This window comes from Anomalospiza imberbis, chromosome 13 (genome assembly GCF_031753505.1).
Source record: "Anomalospiza imberbis isolate Cuckoo-Finch-1a 21T00152 chromosome 13, ASM3175350v1, whole genome shotgun sequence".
Lineage (NCBI taxonomy): Eukaryota > Metazoa > Chordata > Aves > Passeriformes > Viduidae > Anomalospiza > Anomalospiza imberbis.
In genome coordinates this window covers 15551314-15574415 of record NC_089693.1, presented here as the reverse complement: position 1 = coordinate 15574415, position 23102 = coordinate 15551314, and the positions used below count along the sequence as shown (strand labels likewise).

Sequence of the window (23102 nt, the reverse complement as noted above, 5' to 3'; positions counted from 1 at the left end):
GACTGGCCAATATTGAAACAGCTGCCTTTGCAATTTGTTTCAGGAACATGGGTAAATAAGGCTCTGCACCCTTACCGAGCTATTTGCAAAATGAGAGCTTAAATATGTTTTGGTGTAGGTTATTGATACACAGACACATAGATATTGTAATGAACTTATCCTGGGGTTTAGTAAACATGTAGTTGTGTTGCAGAACTCTTTACTGTCTTTGTTAAATGGTAGCTATCAGTGTAAAGTTGGTTATCCTGTACATCACATGTGAATTCCAAACATGGTTTGAGAAATGTTTAGAATGTGGTTTTCACAGGGACTGAGAAGACATGTATGGGGGAATGCCCTTAACAAAAGGGAACTATTAAGGGTATTGTGAAAATAATATTCATTTAGCACATGAGAAATAACAGTAACTGTTTTATTGAGCATAATAAAAAATGTGGAGTAGGAGGAGGATATTTTTTGGAGCAAAACTTTGCATTGTGAAGTGAGTGTATCCTGGGTCATTTTGCCAATGAAACTCCATAACCATATAAACATAAAACATCAGCTTGAAACACTTAATCTAAAATGTTGGGCATTTCTCCTTTAAAGCTCTGTCTTGCCTACTTTTGAAAAAGTAGAGTTAAGCAGTTAAAATTTTTGTTTTTTATGATATAAAAATGTGTAAGGACTTTCTGTTAATATCATACTAAAATCGTCAGACAATTCTGTTGTTTACAAGAGAAAACAATTTTGTGATGTATTTCCCTCTCATATTAGGAAAAAACCCACATCTGCCCATAAAATTTACAGTTTTCCAAAGGATATAGGAAAATTATATTTAAAAAAAGAAAAGGGTGGAGGGGTGAGAAGCAAGCATTCAAATTTCCATGGAAGCTCTGTGTTTATGTAAAGTACAGCAGCTGCACTGCAAATTCCCCTCTCTGGATGACCTCAGTTCTGAACAAGACAGACTGTTCTGGGTGCAGGTGTGATTACTGAATTATTTGTTCTGTTTTAGTGTCAGTCAGTTACAGAGAAGTATTATGGGTAAAATTTGTATCCACTGAATAAAGTGAATTGGTAGATTTGGTATTCCACAGTTCACTATGTGCCTTCCTGCTGTTGCAGAAATAGTTTATTTCATTCTCTTGAATCGCATTAGTTAAATAGGACAGACAAGAGGAAGGGACTCCAGCAACAACCTCGGAATACATCAGGCAGGCAGAAAGGCAGGACTGCACTGAAGATAGTGCTGGACATAAAAGACAGTTTTGACAGCTGAATTAGGATGTTTCTTTAAGAGGTTTGTGTATGTTGTTGGAATTGAGAATTTTAAATTTCATCTCCATGCTTCTTGAGAAATAGAGCTGTGAGAAATGCTCACTCCAAACTCATGCATCCAGTCAGCCTTGGTTTGAATGTGGTTATTCTTGTGAACCTGCCAGCGGTTTTCCAACCTACCTTAGTTCACATTGGTCTTTGCCAGGTGTCTGTACTTATTTATGTTCTTAGTGGTTTATGCAGTTTTATAGGAAAATCCTTTTCTTTCATCAGTGTTTTGTGTAGACTGCCAGAGAGCAGGACTGATGTACTGAAATGTGGCTGCTTTTCTCACACTTGTCTGCATCCAGACAGGTGCGGCCAGACTGGGGAACCTGGGTTCCTGAACACCTGATGTGCAGCATGTCAGCTTTTCAGGGTCTTGGAAGAATCAGCACTGATCTAGAACCCACAAAAGCGAGTCCTTGTAGAAAGATGAATGTAGTTTTCTCCAAATAATTAGCAAATTCACTCTCTGCTTTGACAGCCATGTAAGAGATCTATTCATCATAGGACGTGACTTCAGCAGCCAAGGCAAACTTGCACTTGTAGGAGATTCCTGCTTTTATTGCTGAAAGGGCAGTAAAAGGACATGGCATTTCAGGTGAGTGGTAGTCCTGTAAGGGTTAAGGAGTGATGGCAGTGGTGTCTTTATGCATCCACTATTCTGATCCTTCTCTCTTCAAACATTGTCCTGACAGGACTGGCTTTGTGTGAGGCACAGAGCATTAGTACAGAAATTTGTGTGAGAATTTGGAAACATTTTTTTTAAAAGGAAAGTGGATTCAGACTCTTATGCGAAAAACAATGTACTCGTAAACACTTAAGTGTTGTGTTTAATGAGCTTGCATTACGCTGTGTGTTTTAAGTAAAAAGTAGATGGAAAGTGGAAGGACATGTGCTGAGAATGATTTTAAATACTGATCTTGTTTCTGACCCAGTGCAGTTTCTTTAAATGATCTGACTCTAATTGAAGACATATAGGGAAACAGATCAGATATCTCTGGGGATTAACAAGGGTTTTAGGTGAGTAGTGAATGATAAACAGGTCAAAGGAATGTGTAATCAGTGCAGTCACACTATAGCATGATTCTCCTGAGCATGAAAATTGCCTATTTTTCTTTTAAACCATCTGAAGCAGATAGATCTTCCTCATGAAACTGGTAATGCATTCATGGTAGGACTTGGAAACGCATCAACATTTCTGATGGTGGGAAGTAGTGGAAGAGGGATTTGGCTGGGTCAAGGACACCTTGAACACCCCTTGGGAGCAGTGAGACACTGTGGTGGTAAACAGCTGGGATTTCTCTGAGTCATTCATTCCCCGTTCCCACCTCATCGCTCTGTCTACGTGTGTGGGTGGCCAGGTGCGTTTCTAGGCAAGGAAGTCATTAAAACTGATGTCACATCTCACAGTCATGTTAGGAGGGAGAGGGGACATGATTGCATCTTCTTCTTACCTGTTTTGGAGCCTTTGTGCACTCACCTGTGTGCTGTATGTGACCATCAGTAAAAAGGGCAGGGGACCAACACAGAGATAGCCAATTATTGTCCCTCACGAGGATACCATGGCTTGTATCTTTAGTCTCACGTGCCTGTGACATGCCAGGCACTAGGCTGCACATCCCTATTAAGGTGCAGGAAGGGTCTTCTTCAGAAACAGAACTGTGAATATCTTTGTGTTATCATCTTCATCTGCTTTCTGGGGGGTGGATGGTGGCTTTAGGTCGATAGCAGTTGATCTGATCAAGGGTATAAAGGTTAGGGGTGATACAACTGGGGACATGTTCAGCAGGTAGCATGGCTTGTGCTTGGATCAATTCTGCCTCCTGCCAAGAAAAACTGGTGCAATAATAAAGTGTCAAGGCTGGGTGTCTTGGAGCTTGATGAAGGTCACAAGTCAGAGTTCATGGTGTGTTCCTTGTCCTGCACTAACAACATGTGTCTGTTAACACCAGGGTTGGACATTTCACTTCAGAAAAGGCACCTCCATGTAGAAACTTAGGGCAAGGTTGCTACCTCAGCATGAGGCTATAGTAACCTGGAATAGTATTTTGTGTATATGTTCTTTTGTTAGGCCGTGTAAGGTAGAGTAGAGAGTCATCCTGCTTCTTTTAACGATAAAATCTGAAAAATCTGACACACCTGAGCCCAGGGAGGCCAGCTGGAAGAAGATACTGAAACCCCCCAGTAAATGAGGTAGCATCATGTGGCATTCAAGCAAGTTACATATAACTTGAGATAAATAAGAGTTGTTTCTTTATGATCTTTGAACTTGTTTAAATGTTTCGCATTTGTTCTTTCAGGTAAGACAGTGAAGTCTTTAACTGCTCCGGAAGAAGAGGGTCTGGAAAGAAAATGTCTCTGGCAAAAAAGTATCAGGTAACACTGGTAGTAGGGAAGCTTCTTAATTTTTAAAATGTTTATCTGAACCAGTCTTGATGAACTGAGTTACACCTGAATTCAAAGTTACAGGTTCAGAGGAAGGAAGTCTTGAGCTCTTGGTCACTGAAACCAGAAAAGTGCCTGCTTTTGGTTTTTTATGTAAAGTGCTATTGCTTTTGATATGCAAATGGTGCTCTATACTCTGTAACCTCAGTCTTCTAGAGAGCAAAAGGAAGGGCAGAGAAAAATCTGCATGGTGCAGGAATTCAAATGATATGGAGACAGGGTTCCTGCTCTTTTTCACAATGCAGTAAAATTCCAGTAAAGCACAAAGAGATCAAATCAGCTTGGACTCTGAGGGCAAGGATTGCCTTGTGTTGTAAGGGGCATTTGACAATTCCTGCGTGCCGTGAGTATAAAAGGTAACTGAGATGACTGAATGTTAAAGTAGCTGGAGCAAGCAGTAATAGAACTGAGTGGGCTGTAGCCGAGTGACAGCTCATCATATAATCATCATGTTTTCCACTTAGAGCATCTCTGAAAAACAAGAAAGATGGTTTAATTCTATTTGCTTTTCCTCTAAAAAGAGATTTGGAATAATTGTTTTTTGGAAAACCTTCATTGACATCTGGGCTATAGGTACCTCTTTTGAGTGATAGAAGAGTTATTGCCTGTGGTTCAAAATATCTTCTCACACACACACCCCCCTCATTAGATCATTAGGGAGAATTTCCCTTAGTCATTTTTCTTTTTCCTTAATTGCCTTCTCTCGCACAGAGGTCAGGCTGGCTCTGCTGGCATTTCGTGGTGTAGAAGCAATCACTGAGGAAAGCACAGATTTGTGCATGTTTTGGTGTCTTTGATGTGCCATTCTTCCTCCTGCCCATGTCTCACCCCTGAGGAGCTGCCAGAAGAATCCTAGATGGGCACAGATGGACCACCTCAAAGAGTGGCTCTTTGAGGGCAGCCCCCTGCCCTCCCTATGGCTCAGCTGTACCATGGTAGGGAGCCAGGCCATTGTCCCTCCTTCTTCTCCCCACTTCCAAGAAGCTGATTGAGGAGAAACACTGGTTCTGTGATTACATAAAGCAGTAGCAGGTTCCCAGGTTTTATAGGAAGCTCTCACTAGCCTCTAAGTCAGTCTTTTTTTTAGCATTATCAGGAGAATGGCAACTGGAAAATGGCTTTATTAGGTGAAATAGGATTTAAAGGAAAATGGGTCTCAGGAGATGAAGCTAAAATCAATAGGAGATTGCACTTTATGCTGTGAGTCTTTAAGACTCTGTATGTACTGTGTGATCTAGTTTTGGGTTGGGAGCTTGTCAGGTTTTGTATCCAGAAGTGGCTTTGCAGTTAATAAAATATGATTCTTTTTAAAGTGAAATTGCATTTATTATTGGTAAAGGTGGAGCTGTCCTTATGAAGTTGATGAAATGTTGTAAAAATGTCAGGAAGGGTGAAGCTATGGCTGTGTTTTCCTGTGAAGTCATCAAACAGGGTGGTTGGTGCAGAGTGTGAGAGAGCAACTGCAGTTGTTTGCTTCTGTATTCTTTCAGAAGGGGTAGCTCTGTTAGCAGCAGTGCGCTCCACTGAATTGCTAAAGCTTGTGCAGCTCTCTAACAATAGTTTTTCCTACTGCAGCCCACCACTGAAGTGTCTATATGCCTGTAACTTGCTTTGCTGTTACTGTTGGGGGGGTTACATGTGTATAAGATTCAGAAATAGCTTTTTCTCAGAAATTTAGGGCAGATAAGTTAACTATAAATCATCAGAAATTAGGAATATGCATGCCAAAAGTCATTAATCTTCTGCCACCTAGGAATGAATGAATGAAGGACATACATTCTCATTTAATTGAGAATTCTGAGCTTTCAGTGGCTAGGGAAAAAAAAAAGAGCTGCTTATTTAATAATGTTTTTAAAAGATGAATATGTTTAATAAAGTGTAGGTGTTCACAGTGTTGGGGAGGCAAAAACAAGCTTTATGGTCAGGTACTTATTTCTCAGTCATGTCTACAGACCACTCAGACAATCAGCAGAGCAGGTGTCACCAGGTGGCCCAAAGCCAGTGGTGCAGAGGAGGAAGAGGAATGCACCTGTTCAGGCCTTCTGGGATTTAGCATCACCTTTGAGTCACTGCAGGCTACTTTTGCTGGGGAAGTGCTCTAAGGGAGATAGGTGGAGACTGGGGATAACACCCATTGTTGGTTCAAGTCAGATCGCACCTATCTTATTTCAGATGATCAATGTAGATAATTGATCCGCTTGAGAGCTGAGATTTGGTATCTGTCTCGCATGGGCCTGGAAAAGTGCCTTTGCTTTTTGTGATAAAGAACTATGGGTAAGGTCTTAATTATAAAGAGAGTTTTCCCTTGTGAAAAGGTGTGTCCAGCTTTTGACCTGTCAAACATTTGCTGTGACTTCATGCTGTTACTGCAGGTAATGACACATAACCAGACATCTGCCTCAAAGTGACACGTGCTCTGGGAGCTAAAGGGACTGTACAGAAAGCTTCCCAGCCTCTTGGTGATACTGCTTCTGTCACCAAAACCTTCATGAGTCATCAGAGATTGTCGCATTTTGGTTATGCCATAAACAAGACCCAGGTTGAATTTTGAAAGTATTAATAACCTTTATAGGAAATTACTGTAAATGTTTCATGTTCTTTCCAGAAAAATTTTCTTGTGATTGTTTCAGTTTGACTCTAGTGCCATTTGTTTTTCTTTCATTCTGGATGTATCATCAAATAGCTGAATGTAGAATTGAATTTGACTGAGGTCAAATTCATTGCTTGTATTGGCAATTACAATTTCATTTAAATCTGTAGTTCACACTTGTAAGAGGCTGTGGCTTTTGCTCTAGCCTCTTCATTAAGAGATACATTTTCTATCTCTATGCCCATTATTGGTGCTGTCATAGGAATTAAACCCAATTAGGATGACACCAATATTCTTTCTCTCATTTTCCTAACCTCTGTTTTATTATCCAGTGGTTGCATGCAAACATCCAGGGATTGTGTTAACAGGAGGCAGAGAAACCACAAGAGACTTTTCTCTGCAGCCCCTTATGCATTATTTTTTTTTCCTTCAGGTTTTTTCTGTCTAAAGTGATATTTGTTCTGGCTATCTTTTAACTTCTGCAATTGGAACAGCTGTTTTTATTGGGCCTTCAGAGGGACCAAGGGGCACTCTGATGGACAGTGACACTCTGAGAAGTCCTTCCATGTGTGCTGTTTCTGACGGAGTGTTGTGTGTGTGCAGCAGCTGGGCAGGATGAGAGGGCACCAGGACAGCACAGCAGCATTACTGATGCACCACTTGCTGTCAGTGATTTGGGGGTGTGGCTGTAATGTGTGTGTGAAGGAAATGCTGCTGTTGCAAAGGGATCAGATGAACTCACAGATCTTGAGCACCATTTTTCATCTGTGAGAATTTTGGCATAATTATGTGTACTTGTACAATCTGCACATAACAATAAAAATACTATAGTGAAACTGAAGTTTCAGTCTAGAAGTTTGAAATAAAGACTTTGGCAAGAGTGAAAAAGTATCTGGACAATCTCTTTAAAATGTCTAAATTTGGCATTTTGGATTGTTTCCTGTAATGCTAAGAATTAAAGACGTGTTACCCTTAGTAAAAAATGTCAGTAAAATTTTGCACGTGAAATTCAGTAGAAACTTGTTAAAATGAACATCTAAATTCCCAGCAGCATGGAGTTGTATCTTCATTTTCTAAATCTTCAATATGTTGGTTTTGTGACCACCACCACTAATTGGAAATACTCTGTGTATGAATATGGAGACTATTTAGTTTTTTCTGGTCAGGTTACCATGGCTGTTCTCCCCTTCGGTGCCGTTCCACAGAATAGTGAACTTAATACTCTAGGTGGCTGACATGAGCTCAACTCAGCCTGTGGAGCAGGTAGTGTCTAAGGGCTTTAAAATGTCCAGCAAAGGTGTGTTATGTTGAAATCAATTTGTGCAACAGCATATACTTGGAAAAAACACAGCTAAGAGAGTGGAAAAGGAAAATAGGAAAGAGTGGATTGGATGTTCTTTTTAATAAAGGAGAAAGTGTAACTAGTAGGGATATCACTTGAAAAAATTGTGTGAATTCACAATTCATATTCTTAGTATTTAAAAATTATAAGAATGAGAGCCCCAAAAACTTTAGATTATGTTTCAAGACTTTGATGAATGATGCATAGACTAATAGAGAAGCAATATTTAGTCACTGTCAAAGAGAAAATGTTATTTGGTCACAGTATTGCTAAACAGGCTGTAAAAGAAGAGTATGTGCAGGTCATTTTTGCTCTCTTAGCAGGTCAAGCAGATCAAAGCTATGTAAACTACAACATATCCAGTCAGGATACAAAACACTTGAGATAAAGCTCATTAAACCACCTGGGTCTCTGCTTCATGGTTAATTTAATGAATATTGAGGATTCTTTTAGATCAGTCTGCAGTGCTTGTTGGTTTTGGGGTTACTGGTTTGTTTTTTTTTTTTAGATCATATTACTTTTTTTTTTTAACAAAATGAGTAGTTTTCAATCTGCAGGTAAATTTTTCATAAGTAGAAACGGACTAAATATATTGGATCTATTGGAATATTTTGCTCAGTTCTGCCACGGACACAACTGGTGAAACTGGTAGGAAATCAGCCCTCTAAACTGATTTTGAGGTGTGCTTCCTCTGTTTATCTAAGCCAAACAGGAAGGGGGCTGGATTCCTAAGAAGCTGCCATCCGATGTAGAAAGCATAGAATTATTTTTTCCGTAATAATGCTACAGAAAAGTATTCCAGGGTCAGAGTGTGTAGTGGGTATGACAAATGGATGCAGAACAGTAAATTAGTGTCACTTTTGGAATAAAACAGTAAAACTTGTTCTGCTCTTCTCTCCATCCTCACAGGTACATGATACTGCAGAGATTCAAAATCAGAAGTAAATCAGCTGGACAGTTGCCTCCTGCCTTCCTAAAGAGGCAAACATATTAGAAACAGAAGAAGGGGCCTACCTACCTCATTCCTGTGAGTAGCAGCAAACATCCCCTCCACCCCTCAAATCAGTATCTGCCAGGTAGTTGTTTTGGAAAGTTGAGCATAAGGATGTGGTGAAGAAAACAAAAAAATTAATTTGTTTTCTTGTTGACAACGATTAAGTATAGCAAACCGAAGAAACCAACTAAAATTGCTTTACCAGGCTACCAGCATGCCTATTGCCTGTGGCTGCACAGAGCTGATGGATGATGCATTGTTACTCATGAAATGAATCTTTATCTGTGCTTCCTAAAGCTTGCATACTGCGTAAGTTCCTAAAACCATCCATATCAGCCATGTTAAACTGATGCTGCAGTTCACGTGTCACTGCAGAAGCTGTTTGGGGCTTAGTTCTTTGCTTTTGTTTTTCCTAGCAGTTCATTCTGTAATAAGGTGGTGTAACCCATTGTGAGGCTTGAACAGAAGATGCCCAGTGACCCCCTTGGTCAGGGCAGTGAACAGAACATGATTGCTGAATAGCTGCCGTGTAGCCGATACTCACTGCTCTGAACTGCCTTTTCCTTGCTGACTTCTCTGCCCTTTCTCCAGGGAGAAGGTGGGTTTGCTGCTGTGGATGCCTGCCTTGTTTGCTTCACCAAAATGAGTTAGTGCATGCAGGAGAGAAGGGAGACTTTTGCAAGCAGAACCTATCATGGTGAGTCAGATTTTGTCCCTGCTTTTGCTGTTAGAGTTTCTCAGTGTCGCTACATTGCTTAAACCAAACTGTTAACACAGAATTCTCTCTTCCCTGAAGTATGTTACACATAACACTTCCTTGGCAGCAGTGCTGGATTGAGAAGTTCTTCCCTACTGCTTTTGCCTCCCCTGCCCCATGAGGTCCACAAAAGTGCTTGGGTGGACCTTCAGCAGCAAATTGAATGGAGCTGAAAATAATTACTGTCTACCATGTATGCATGAAAATATGAGAAACTGTGGTCTGTAGCTTTGATTTGGAACCACAGCATCTGTCTTGAGCATTATCCTAAAATTAAGTACATGTGAACTGTATTTTTAATTTTGAGTTGCTAAATGCCCTCTAAAATATCTCATACAAATACTCATAGAGATTAATTCTGCATGACTACAGATGAAGTTTTCAGTCATTGTTCACTGTGTTTGTGAAGGAGTCCCAGGAGTACAGTCCCAGTCCACAGCACTGCAGCATGGCTATTATCTGCCCTGGTATCTTTTCATTTAATGGATTTGTTTCTAATTTTGAAGCTTAACCTTATGTTTGAAATTCACTGCAAAGAATTTTCTGAACAGCAATAGGGAGTAATGAAACATAGTTTGTTATAGAAGCATTGCCCTTCTCCCTCCTTCTCCTGGTGATAATTCTGTCTCATGTCTTGCCTTCTTTTTTGCCTTCATTTCTCCAGGTTTTCCCAGCCTTCCACTTCTGTGTTATCTCACTTTTCACATCATCTCAGTATCTTGTACGGATGTGTCAGGTCAAGCTTCTGGGCAGAGGGTTCCCACATACTGCACTCAGATAGCCTGAGCACTTGTGTGTCTACAAATGTGACAATTCTGAATGATTTCAGGATTAATTTAAACAAAAACAAATGCAATATCTTCTGAAAATATTTTTTGCTTTCAAGAAAACCTTCATACCAAATATGTGTAAACAGATTGGATCATGTGTGGATAAGCAAAAAAGCAAAGTTAGAATTCACAAATCTTTCTTTCCTACTTTCAAGCATGAATATTTCCAGTTCCTGTGTTGTTTTTATTTATTTTGGTCTTGGGTTGTTTTCTTGTGGTTTTTTGTTGTTGTTTGTTTTTTTGTTGGTTTTTTTTTTGTCTCTGACTGACAGAGATCTCTGCTTGAACATAGTTTCCATGTCTGTCTCTGCTTGAACACAGATTCTTTGTCTCTTCCTTTCAGAAGTGGGACTTGATGTTCCAAACTGTCTCATGGCTCTTGAACTATTGCTGAGCTCATCAGTTCTCTCTATAGCTGATGCACAATTTTTTTCCGAGCTCCACCCTCCTCTGTGCATACTGGATTTAATTTAAGCTTTTGAGGATTAAGTATGGTATTAGTAAAACCTTTGGGATTCTTGCTGAGAATTGTATAAGTATCCATTTTGATCATGGAGAAGCAGCTGTATCCATGTGTTGAATATAGAAATTTTCCTTTGGAACCACTGTCTCTTCAGAAGTCCTTGTGAGTTTGGACACTGCACTCAGCATCTGCGAGTCCCCGTCTTTCTGCTTGGGTGTCAGACTGCTTTGATTTGTCCTTGCCAGATCACCAGCACTGAGCAGAATGCATTGCTCTGTTCTGCTGGGACAAAGTCAATCCATGTTAATGGCTTCTTTAATCTTTTAAAAGTGATTATTTTATTTGGGGCAGTGGCTCCAGCCAATTCCATTCTCTTGCTAGGGATAGTAGTCAATAGAGATAAGCAGTGCCTGCATAAGACAACTCAGACTCTAATCTTGCTCATTTTGTGCCTAATTTAACTGAAAAACAATTCTGAACTTGGTTCTCAGAAGTCATAACATTGCATGGCTTATGTGGTTTACCTTCTCCAAGCATGATTTCAGGTAATACTGGTTAGCCCGCTATATACTATTAACTCTTATGTATCTAATCTAAACCAAATTTATCCAATGTATCTTGTTTGTGCATCTGAATTGTCTAATTCTATTTATACTTCTGTTAGATTTTGGTTTTTAATGTTCAGAAGAGGGAAAATTTGAGTAGACCAAGGAACCTGCAGACTTGAAAAAAGAGGAGGAAATTCAATTATCTATCATTCCACCTTGCATAAGTTTTTTTTTAATGGTATAAGTCCCTTTTAGGCTACTAATTGTTTTTGTAAAAATAGGTCCTTCTTGGATATTTCTTTTACCAGCTTCACAGAACTTACTTCTCTGTGTGTCCCCTGATGCCCTGGTTCAGATGGCTAAATCGTCCAGTCACAGGTGCTGTTTGTTGCTGTCTTGAGCTGTGGGAGCCCTTCAGGTCCTACTGAGCTCAGTGTCTACTTGAGCAAGGTGCTGTTCTGGCCTGTAAATAAGCCCAAGTATCTCTCACCCTTCCTCTCACAGCTCCTCCTTTGCAAAGGAATTTCCAGGTTCTAGTTTGTTTTACACATCTGCATCAAGCAGCTGCTTTTTCCAGCAGAGCTGGGGACAGCATCACCCAAAGCACAGCAAATTCCTGCCTACGAGTTGTTAGGAAACTGCCTTCTTTGGGATGTAGGCCATGTCCCAGAACTCTCCTGTAGTGAGGAGGTGGTTATCACTTTTAATTTTCTGATGCAGTTACTATAACTTGTAGTCAGAGTGATAAGACACAAATGTTATTCCATTTTATGATCCATCTCGGTGGTTGCTGTGGTAGTATTTTTACAGAAGTTGGCTTATTATAGAGCAGTGGCATTTGGTTTTACAAGTAACTGGGACACATTACCTGCCACTACAGGCAGCTTACTCTTGAATTTATCATTTGGCAGTTACTGTTCATTTTAGGCTGATTTAAGATGATGTACCATTTGATTATAGTCTGAATTTCAATATTGAATTTGCCCTAGGAATCCTCATTAAGGTACAAGTAATAAAGACTAACTGCTGCATTAGGATACTTGGGCAGCTCTGCCTAACGTGGGTGGAAGTAGAACTGTGTTGTAATTACAGACAACGCTCTGTCATTTTGAGATTTAATTTCTAGTTGGATTGGTTATTTTAATAACTGTCTATTATCAGACAGTTATATTACATAATAGCAACAATATTGTTGTGGCATGAGGTACCTACTGTGAGTGCAAACATGGAGATGTAGAAAACATAAACATTCCAGTTAGTGCTCTTCTACATGCTTGTACAGCTTTCATCGCTTATTTTGTCAGTGTGAACTAAACTCAGTTACTCAGTTCTCATGAAATCAAAATACTTTTGTTGTATTTTAGAAGTAGAGTAAAATATTTCTAAGTCCTATTCCACAGTGAGAAATTAGATTAATTCTCTTTTGCACAAACTGTTTAAATCCTGTTTTTTACCACTGAATCTGTGTTTCTAAAGCACAGACTTCACAGAGCCTTTCTGACTAGTGTATTTCTTCTCTTAGCCAGTACTGTACAAGGTAGTTTCTCATGGAATTTCAGGAAATTTTTGTTTGTCTTGAAGATTTCTTTTTCACAGTAAGCCTATTTTTCTGAGGTAGGTAGTTCTAGACCTGGGTGAAAAGAATTAAATGTATCCTATAAAAAATTTTCTCACTGGACAATCTAGCCATCAGGATATAATTTAATTTAAAAATATGGACTGGTTCAGTTCAGAGCAAGATCCTGTGATTTTACAGAAATATATCTTAATCTAACAATCTTAATCCATGAAAATTACCAATATAGAGCAGTAAAGGATACAGTTTAAGTATTTGATACTTTGAGAGTATTTATGCACTCATTTTATAGTTATTTAGCATGAAGTCCATGGGAATTTCTATTTCATTGGATTTGATGTTAATAATATGATGTGCATATTAGCATGGTCTGCAGACAAAAATAGACAGTGGCTGCATGATGAAAGCATGATCTTTGTCTCTCTTGAGATATTACTATTTTAGATAAGGTGATTAGAAACTCTTTAATTTCTAATGTGTTAAACCTTTAAAATCAGAATTGTTCAAAATAAATATGTCCATCTGTTCTAGATGCTGCATGGGTTCTAGAGTAGAGTTTAAGCATTGCACAACTGAATTATGGCCCAGCCTAAGTTCATTCAGAGTCATATTTATCATTAAATTCGTGTGGTTTTGAATTACCTCTCCTGCAAAGCCAGAAAGGATTTCAGTAAATTAGACAAAAGCTATCCATACCTGATCTCTCAGTGTTTTTAATGTATATAAGGGCTGAGAGCACATGGCTGGAGAAGCTGGCACTGTTTGTATTGCTAAAAGAAGAAAGAGCCAGTTCGTAGGGAAGACAGGGCATACCTTGTTTCCAAGTAAGTCATCTCCTCTCACATTTCTTTTGAGCTACCTCTGTCTATTTAAAGCATGAAAACTGACATCATTTGTTTCACAAAGGTGTTAAAGTTTTGAGTAAATAAAATAAGTTACAGCGTAAATTAGACCAGCAAGATTCTAAAAGCATCTCTTCATGGAGCAGTTCATTCTTTACCGAGGACTAGAGGAGCCTTAACACTTTTATAAGCTGAAAGGACATTTGGCAAATAGTAAATTTCGAGGCTGAAAAGGGTGAAACAAACCCTGTGGTGAAGTTCCAGATACTTATTTCCTGGTCACATTTTGCTAAATTTGAAACTGACTCTACATCCTTTGCAAAATGTATTCTGCATGTAATTATATTCCAAATATTGTTTCACTGGAGGCTATGAGATTTGACTGTTTAATTTGTGTTATTTATTATTGCTGTGTTACAGAAATGAATTGTGCACTGCTGGTATAATAAACGACCAAATGTCTTATCAAATGGGCAGGGATTAAAAGGATGTCATATTAAAATGTCTTGGTTGAAAAATTCTGTGAGTAATTGGATACATTTTTATGGTGAGGTATTTTTTTGTTCCCAAGGGAATGATCTTTCCCTTTATGCAGAAATTAAGAGAGATTTACATTCTTTTCAGCAATTGTTAACATAGATTTTACTGCATACAAGAAATAATTTTAATAGTTTTTCATTGATTCTGAAAGCATCTTCTGGTTTGCTCAATACTATGATGAGACCATTAGATACAATTTCCATTCTTGTGACAATTAAAGCATCACTGAGAGCAGGTGCCCCCCAAGAGGAAGCCAGTCATCTCTTTTGGGAAAGTTTGGCTGCTGGAGGAAAAAAATGCCTGAAATTAGCACAGTACTTCTTTTTTACACTGTTTGACAGAAGTGCATACACATGTCTGGGCTAACTCTGGGATGTGCTGGTGGCTGCACAAGTTTAAGGTATTAAAGGACAGAAATCCAAAGAAAACTATGCTTCCTTCTCTCTGCTGCTTGCAGACCAATTTCCTGCCAAGCTGACAGGATTTCTCAAATAAATTTTCTACACATGGAGCTGGTTTATTCATTCTGTGAATTCATAGATATTAAGTGTGCCTTGAAGCACGCTGATCCTTGAGTGTTAACCAAAAGTACATAGATGGGTTGAGATAACACTGAAGAGATTGGCACCTTCAGCCTTGAGATCTGCCTTCTATTTCTGAAAAATAGTGGCGCTGTTTATAAATTTGGAAGATCATAGGACTGTATGTGGTTTATAATGCTTATGCTTGTTAGTTCAGCTTCTGATGTACTATTGTAATTAACTTTATTCCTAGCTTTCACAATCACAAGACTGTTTTTCTATTTTTAAGGCCTTCTGCAAAAATACTGGATATTTTATCTTCACTGAAGTGCTGTGGCACATTGCAAATGATGTATAAAGCTTTAGTGTTTCTCTTTATTTCTCTTCAGAGTAGATGGTATATACATTGTGCTGTTTGACATCATAGCCAGCTTAGCAATGCCCAGGAGAAAGTTTCCAAGGCCTAGAAGGGAGAGCAAAAGTACTATAAAAGCTAAACCCCAAATTTCATCTTTATGCCTTTACCTAAAACGAGCAGGGAGCTGGAAAAGTTTTCAGTCATTTTTTCAGGCTGTTTAAAATACAGATGCAGGAGGAGAAAAAAGACTGCAGTCCTCCCTTCTCTTCCTTAGCACATCAGCACTCTTTAAAGCAATACATGCTGTCCATTTTTCCTCCTCAGCCAGGGCACGGTGAGTCTATTGACCTGTCTACAGTCTTTCCATTGCAAATATTCCTTCACTGATGCTGTTCCATGTTAGCAAGACAAAGTGTTATAGTTCCAGCAGTTCGGGTATTTTCTCAGCCAGGTTTCTCCTGTAAGAAACCTGATACACTGCAGCTTCAGTCCTTACCTTGTTGTTTCCACATGGAAAAAAAGGCCCTTGCTGAAGCCTTTGGTCTCATAGATGTGTGTGCCTTCATCTCAGTGTTTGACAGATGGATTAGTTCATGGAAAGAACTGAGAACAACGTGAGCAAATCTATCCCTTAGTAAATGCTGTGTAGAATGCCTGATAGGACAGGAAGATTTCCAAGGTCAGCTTGCTGGAGTGACATTCTATTGAGTGTCTGACTTTCTAAAGGTAAAGCATTATGGGAACGTTTACTGCTTATGTCTAAGTAGCAACTGCAATTATAATATAAATTCTCTGAATGTCTTACTGTTTGAGAGCTTAAATTCTATCATTTGAATTACAGAGAAGGTATAGAGCCAGACTTTCAACCTCCTGCTGGAGATGGTTTGTATAACTTTGGGTCATTTGGCTGTGGCTTTACTTCAGGAGACTGACAGTCTAATTTAATCAGGCAGATGTGGGTTTGTATATGTGGAGTAGATATTCAGTCACATAAGCTGTGAAAAAATTTACAGGTCAGATTCAGGACTGTTTGAAGTTGCCCAAGAAGTTATTTGCAACTAAATTTCTTTTGGATGAAATCTATTTATGGAAGTGTTTTTTTTTTTTTTTCCTTTTATTTAAAGTCTCCAATCTATCGAGATCATCATCACAGAAAACATTATTGTTATACATAAGAAATTAGTAGCTGCTGTGTAGTTTCCGAGTTGCATATATTACAATGCACATAAGCATAAGATCAATTTCTGTATTAATTAGAACACAAATACTAGTGGCATGAGTTTAGTTCTGATTCAAGCTTAAATATTTGACTGTTTGATGGTGGTGACCTTCTTTCCTTGACATACCACTTTTACTTTGAAGCTACTGCCTGAAAAATCAAATTATTATCAACTGGGTAAAGTTCAGCTTGTACCACTTTACATTTCAAGTATCATGAACTCCCCACAGACAGCTTGCTTTTCAGTGTGTACTGACTGCAACTCCAAGAAATGAGCTCATTCTGTCTGTCATGAAATGGAGAGCACTGCTGGGTAATCGACTGCTTCAGCAAATGGAAAAGCAAGAGGTTTTTCCCAAACATTTGTACATAAGAGAAAAGCTGACTCAAGTGAGTCAATATTGTGTGTCTGCTGGTTTTGGCTGGGCTAGAGTTAATTTTTTTCATGCTGCCTGGTATGGGGCTGTGTTTTGGGTTTGTGCTGAGCACAGGGTTGATGATACAGAGATGTTTTTGTCATTGCTGAGTGGAGCTCACACTGAGCCAAGGCCCTTCCTGCTTTTCCTACTTCTAGGCTGGGGAGGGATCTAGGGGTGCACAGGAGGTTGTGAGGAGACGCAGCCAGGACAGGTGACCCCCACTGACCACAGGGATGTTCCAGACCCTGTGACATCATGCCCAGTATATAAAGTGGGGGAAGAAGGAGGAGGGAGGACATTTGGAGTGATGGTGTTTGCCTCCCCCAGCCACCATTCTGTGTGCTGGGGCCCTGCCCTCCTGGGGATGGCTGAACACCTGCCCAACCATGGGAAGCACTGAATTGATTCCTTGCTTTGCTTTGCTCTCCCAGCTAAACTAGCTTCATCTCAACCCAGGAGTTTTCCAGCTTTTACCTTTACAGTTCTCATCCTGGTGCTGCTGGAGGGGGAGCGGCCAAGGAGCTGCGTGGGGCTGAGCTGCTGCCTGGGGTTAAACACAGCAGCACCCATTGCCTGTCTGGCAGACTGACTGATTTAGTGCAAAGTGACTGACATCAAAAATAAAGCCATCATTTCTTCAAATCGGTTTCTGCTAAGCTAAGCAGGGGAAGTGGGAGTTCTGCTTCTTGCACTGCGGTTGGTCACTCCTTAAGCCACCAATTTGAAAAGCTCATATAGTTGGGTTTTTTGCAGGTGATGGAAAAACATGGTTTCAATCAAACTCTTTTTAGTTGTTCTTTTTTTTTCCTTGGTTGGGTTTTTTGTTTTGGGGGGCTTGAGAGGTTCGGTTTGTTTTTGGGGGTTTTGTTTCACTTGTTTGTTTTTGGTGGGGTTTGTTGGGGTTTTTTTAAATTCCTTTTGTGTGGTTTATAGTTTTGTCTGTCTGTTGAGCATCTGTCTTCCAAACACTGCTGATCTGTTGTTGTGGGACCAACTCCCTGCATCAAATCGTAATTTTCTCTTTCCCTCCCTCCCACACAGCCATTTCTGTTTCATATAAAACCTAAATGAGCTTAAAGATCTTCATTGAAATTGTTCCCGTCCCACATCCACAACTTCTTATTCTGAACCAACAGTAAGAGAGTTCTCTCTCTCCTCCTCGCATTTCTGGCTAATCAGCAGCCCTGCTAGTCAGGCAGAGCCATTTTCTGCTATGAGTTTTTGAATAATTTCTAATAAATTGACAGTGGGTATTGTCCAAAGTGCTGAAACATTTGTTTCTAAAAATAATCAGCAACAACTCCCAGTCAGCTCTGCTATGCATCTGGCTTCTGATCAGCAGCAAAGCCAGAGGACTTTGATCAATGTATTTAAAATTAAAAAAAAAAAAAATTAAATGTATGAAAGAGAATAGTTTTTTGGATAGCTTAAAGGATTTTTTAATGTATCTGTCAACTTTCCAGGGCTTTTATGACAAAATTCAGGGGAAAATACAGTTATTTCTGAAATCCTTTCAGAATCCAATTTCAGATGTTTAAAAAATATATAAATATTTTTCTCCGCAGCAGATTAAATTGAAAGATATTTATATGCTGAAGCTTGCAGTAAGCTCTACAAATACATCCTAATTCCTTGTAGTGGGGTTGTCATCACGTTTGTCAGCTAAGGCTCAAGGAGACTGCAAATTTTTTTGTATTTTCCTCTCTTTTTCCTGTCTGGGAGTTCATGATGAGCTGTTTGTTTCAGAAGAGATTGTTCTTCATTTAGTTTACAGGTGCTCTTTTCATATGTGAATTTCGTACATAAGTTTAAAAAATGCAGGCACTGCTTTGTTTTTTGGTTTTTTTTTTTTTAGTTGTTGCCTGTAGACATTAATATTCAGTGTGGTGAAGGGTTTTATTCCTTTTATTCCCCCACTCCCTGGCTCTATTTTGCAATCAATAGCCTTTTCCATATGTTTTTTCCTGGCATTATGAATTTCCTAGTTTGTACAGTGCTATTTAATTCCATGTCCTGCTTTTCCATAGAATGCAATAATAGATGATGACGACAGTGGCAATTAGAACTAATGGGCTACTTCTTAGAGATGCTGAATATCCATTAATCCTCTTGAACTTGGTCAGAAATTAGGCTATTTTAACATCAAACTTGGAATATCTGTTAGCTGCTGTTGCTTTTTTTGTGTGTACAATTCTGGTGTGCGTTTCCTTATAACACTTCCCTTGATTCATCAGCTTTCAGTTCTCCTTGTTTAGCCTGAGTATTTCCTATTATTTATTAGTTTTCATATTGTCTGAATTACAGGAAAAATCATAACTGTAGAGGTAGTTACAGCTTATTTATGGAGAAAACTAAGTCTGTGTTACCAAATTGATTTGACTAAATGAAAAACCTGTTCAGGGCAGTTTTTAAAAAATTTTTGGTGAACAACCATTCTTAATACTAGGTAATTTCACATTCATTTCACTGACTTTCCTATTGCAGGACTTTTCAATTACTTATGTAGTCTAAGTGAAACACACTGTTGCTATACTTATATTATAAATCTTAAAAATGTTGTTAAATGAATCATTCTAGTTGCCATGTCTCAAATCTTTATTTCCTCATTTGTATCTCTAGCTGTTTTAAAATCTTGGAGATGATATTAAATGATAGGGGTTTTTTAGGATGAAAAGGAATTAAGTCTTCAATTCTTCTTAGTTTAATTTTCTAAACTAAATGCAGTAACAAAGGAACATCATGTTTCACAGAAATAAGGGTGGGAGTCTCAGGGTTGGGGGGAAATTACCCAGTTCTGTTTTGCTGCATGGTGTGTGTTTGTGTTCTTCCCTGCTGGAGCTCTTTTAGCTCAGCACACACCGAGCTGATATTCCAGCTTCTGCTGAATTCCAGCACGTTACACAAATGCCTGCTCATAGCTTGCTATTCTTTCTAATTTATGTGCACCTAAGGACTTACAAGGACTTGCTTTTTGTACATAATCTGAATTTCAGAAGTTCAATTCTGCTGCTATTTTTAGGGTACTTGTAAGAGAGAGAACTTTCTGATCAGTCTGTCACTGAAGCTGTGGGATGAACCAATTGAGAGGATCAGTATTTTTAAGAGGAATGTGGAAAAATCACCAGTATGTGTTTTGCCTTGATGTGAGGAACAATGTCACGTGCAGAGTAACAGACAGTCAAGCCCTGTGTTTAAAACAGCAGCTGAATTGTCTCCATAAAAGCATGGATGCGCTGCAGACTCCATTTTTAAAGACTATACTGAACCCTTAATCGCTGACTGTGCACTTGACATACAATTAAGCATTTGAGCTTTCCTCTAATCTCTGTGTACAGGAAGATAAAGGATGCTTGGAGACTTGTATCAGACTATTTATACAGAGCTCATACTGCTAACACTTTTGATGTCCTTTAAGCTTCTGCTGTCATATCCCTGTCAGCTCAATCCACTGCACACATTTTCTGAGTCAAACTGGCATAAGCTGGGAAGGGGAGAAATGTGTTCACATGCAAGAACACTGGTCACAGTAAGACTTTTCTAGTGGAAGGTGAAATCCTTTCATCAGTAACTTGTGACAGACTCTACAGACTTAAGACATAGCTAAAGCAATGGGTGTTTTTCATGTAGTGATTATAAAGAGATTTCAAGTGATGTAGGTTCAGGAAAAAAAAAAAAAAAAAAAAAAAAAACAAAAACAAAAAAACAGCTGAGTCTGTGCCAGCACTTCAGACAGTGCTCAAGAACTTGTCTTTGGAAAGTTAGATCATTGAGGTGCTGCCTTACTCTGGGGAATGACAACTGTCACAGATCTGCAAGAACATGAAACATCAGCTGGTCATGAATCTTCTGTAGCTGAGCTGTAGACAGATGCTGTGTGTCAAATTTTGCATCCTTCCCCCCATAGTTTTCAACACAGACATCTGCAGGACACAGATAGACACAGTTCCATAGCTAGAATAGAATTATCATTTCTTTGGTACTTTTACTTTGTCTTTAAGAAGACCAGTACCAGTAGTGGCCATCTTTATCATGGAAACCCCTTCCTGATGGTGGTCTTGTTATTATTTCTTGAATGTTATTGCTTCCCTATTATTAGAGATATCTTTTCCCTCATATGTTGCTTGAGCTAAATAAATTATTGCAAAGAACCAATGAGCAGTGGGCAAGGCCTTGTACTGAATGTAGAACTTGCAATGAAGAAGTCTTGACAGAATCTAAGCCCAAAGCTGATGTTACAGAAGGTGATGATTTATGTCTGGACGTACTTCAGTGTGCATGTATGTAACAAAAATAATGGAAGCAAGCACACACTTGAGATGTGCTCACGCTTGGGGAGATGCTGATCCACGTTCAACAGAGTATTGGCAGAGGTTTTCAGCACTGTGCAGCTGATCCTAAGCTGCTGAGAAAATTGTAGGGAGTCCCATGTCAGAAGCAGAAGTGGAAAATGGAACCCCTTTTGAGTTCAGAACAAGCAGTGCATGAGAGTCTTGGGAGAGAATTGAGGTATTTCTAGAAACTAAGTGAAGGAAGCTTCTTCAGCTCTTTGTTAGTGACTGCTTTGAAATGTCAGATAAAAAAAGGGGAAAATGAGAGTTAATGTGGATATTCATTCTTAACAAAGAACATCTCTGATCTCTGGCCTCAGCGGATTCTGTCTCAGGCTCTTACCTTCAATAGACCTGTTGGAAATGGAGTTCTTTGGTTTGCAATACGTATGTAGCATCTTCAGTCTGCATTTCATTTTCTTTGCTAACTTCACACAGAAGCTGTTGCAGGGACCATGCAAAGGCAAAAGGATAAATTCAAAATTTGTGCTCAGAAAGATGAAAGAACTGCAATTGAAATTCCATCCTGAACCTTTTCATATCATGATAATTTTATTCTGAGCTTTTATATCTTTGTGTAGTTTGTCACAGACCAAGTTGGGGTCATATAGGGAGAATTCTTCAGTTTTTTGGCTCACTATACAGGGGAATACAGCAGAGTAAGCAGTATTTAGGGTTGATCTTAAACTGCTGAAGCTCCAATACATGTGTGAGAAAGGCTGAAAAGGCTGAGCTATGTGCATGTCCTTGTGCCCTGACTATTACAGTATCCAGGGTAATATTTTACATAACTTCTTTACAACTGCAAGCTAAATGGAATAATTTTTATTTTCATTTAAATGGTAAATTGTGATATAATAAAAAAATTTTACTGCAAGCACATAAGTTGAGTCCTCTTTCAACAGAAGAAGTAGGCTGAGTGTTGGAAAGTGTTTATTACTCTGTGCAGCAGAGGTGTTGAACAAAGCTATAAAAATGTTTTGATCATTGTTTGTTAATATGTGTTGAAAAAAAAAGGAATATACTTTGTTTATTTCCAGGGTAGTGATCTCCTTAGCAAGAAGCATCATCATTCAGTTTTGGATCAGGGCTGGATATCAGAGTTTTTAGTTATTTCCCAAAGCTAAGGGGAGTTTCTTAGTGTACATATTTCAGTTTGTTAATATTGTATAGCTGGAAATGTGGAAGCATATTCACACTTGATGATTATTTCTATCCCCTGCAGTCCAAGTACCCTTGAAAGTGTTAAGAGTTATTAAAAGTTACTTCTTTAAGTTGAGGGTTTTACAGTTATTTTTACGTTCCCTTAGGGTGATAAAGAAAGGGTGACAGGCAAATGTGGTTTGGCTGAATTTCCTTTGCAGTGTATGAAATTAAGCTTTTAGTGCTCTTGTGAACTTTGAAATAATCTGCTTCAGTATGAGGGTATCTGTGGTGTGCTACATCCATAAGTGAGTTCCAGTGAAGAATTGAAGATAATACTTTGGTCATATTTATGGTTTTTGCATGAAAATATGTCATGGCGAAGAAAAAAAAAGGTAGGACTCTTATTAACTCCTGTATGTTAGTTCATGTGCACCTGAGTTAGAGTTGGGTAAGTTAACACTTGCTAATTGAGGTACTTGCTTAACTCGTGTTGCAGTTGAGCTGTCACACAGACAACTGGGAGTTTTTGCATAGGAACTATTATCTACTGAGATTTGGTTGCTTGTGTAGGTATTTTAGGAAATAGCAAGAAATAATATTAAGTTCTGTTTTCATATCCTAATTCTCAAAAATTCATAAAAACTGTGGACCTTGTTATAGTTTTGCCTGTTTTAAAAGCATTATCAGAAGGAATGTTTTCCATCATAAAAAGATTTGGGCTGATTTTGGTGGGGCTGGGTCCAGTTACAACTGTATGAGTTTTGTGAATGGATTAAAAAAACAGAAATAATAAAACTGATTGTAAATGCCTTTTAGAATGATAATGTGAAGCTTATAATAATTGGATTATATATTTGCAAACAGCAGGATTTATTCTTA

The 23102-nt window shown here is 38.8% G+C and overlaps 1 protein-coding gene across 4 annotated transcripts in view; it reads left to right on the top strand.

Annotated features, from left to right (window-relative positions):
• Positions 1–8586: 8586 nt before the first annotated feature.
• OTUD7A (OTU deubiquitinase 7A) overlaps positions 8587–23102 on the top strand; it is a 58786-nt gene continuing 44270 nt past the window's right edge. For 3 of the 4 annotated variants that reach the window (XM_068204180.1, XM_068204176.1, XM_068204181.1), the window contains exons 1-2: positions 8587–8709; positions 9268–9373. The gene's annotated coding sequence lies outside the window, so the exon portion shown is untranslated. Of the gene's footprint in view, positions 8710–9267; positions 9374–13653; positions 13675–23102 lie in introns of those variants that run through there. The other variant, XM_068204177.1, reaches the window with a different exon arrangement.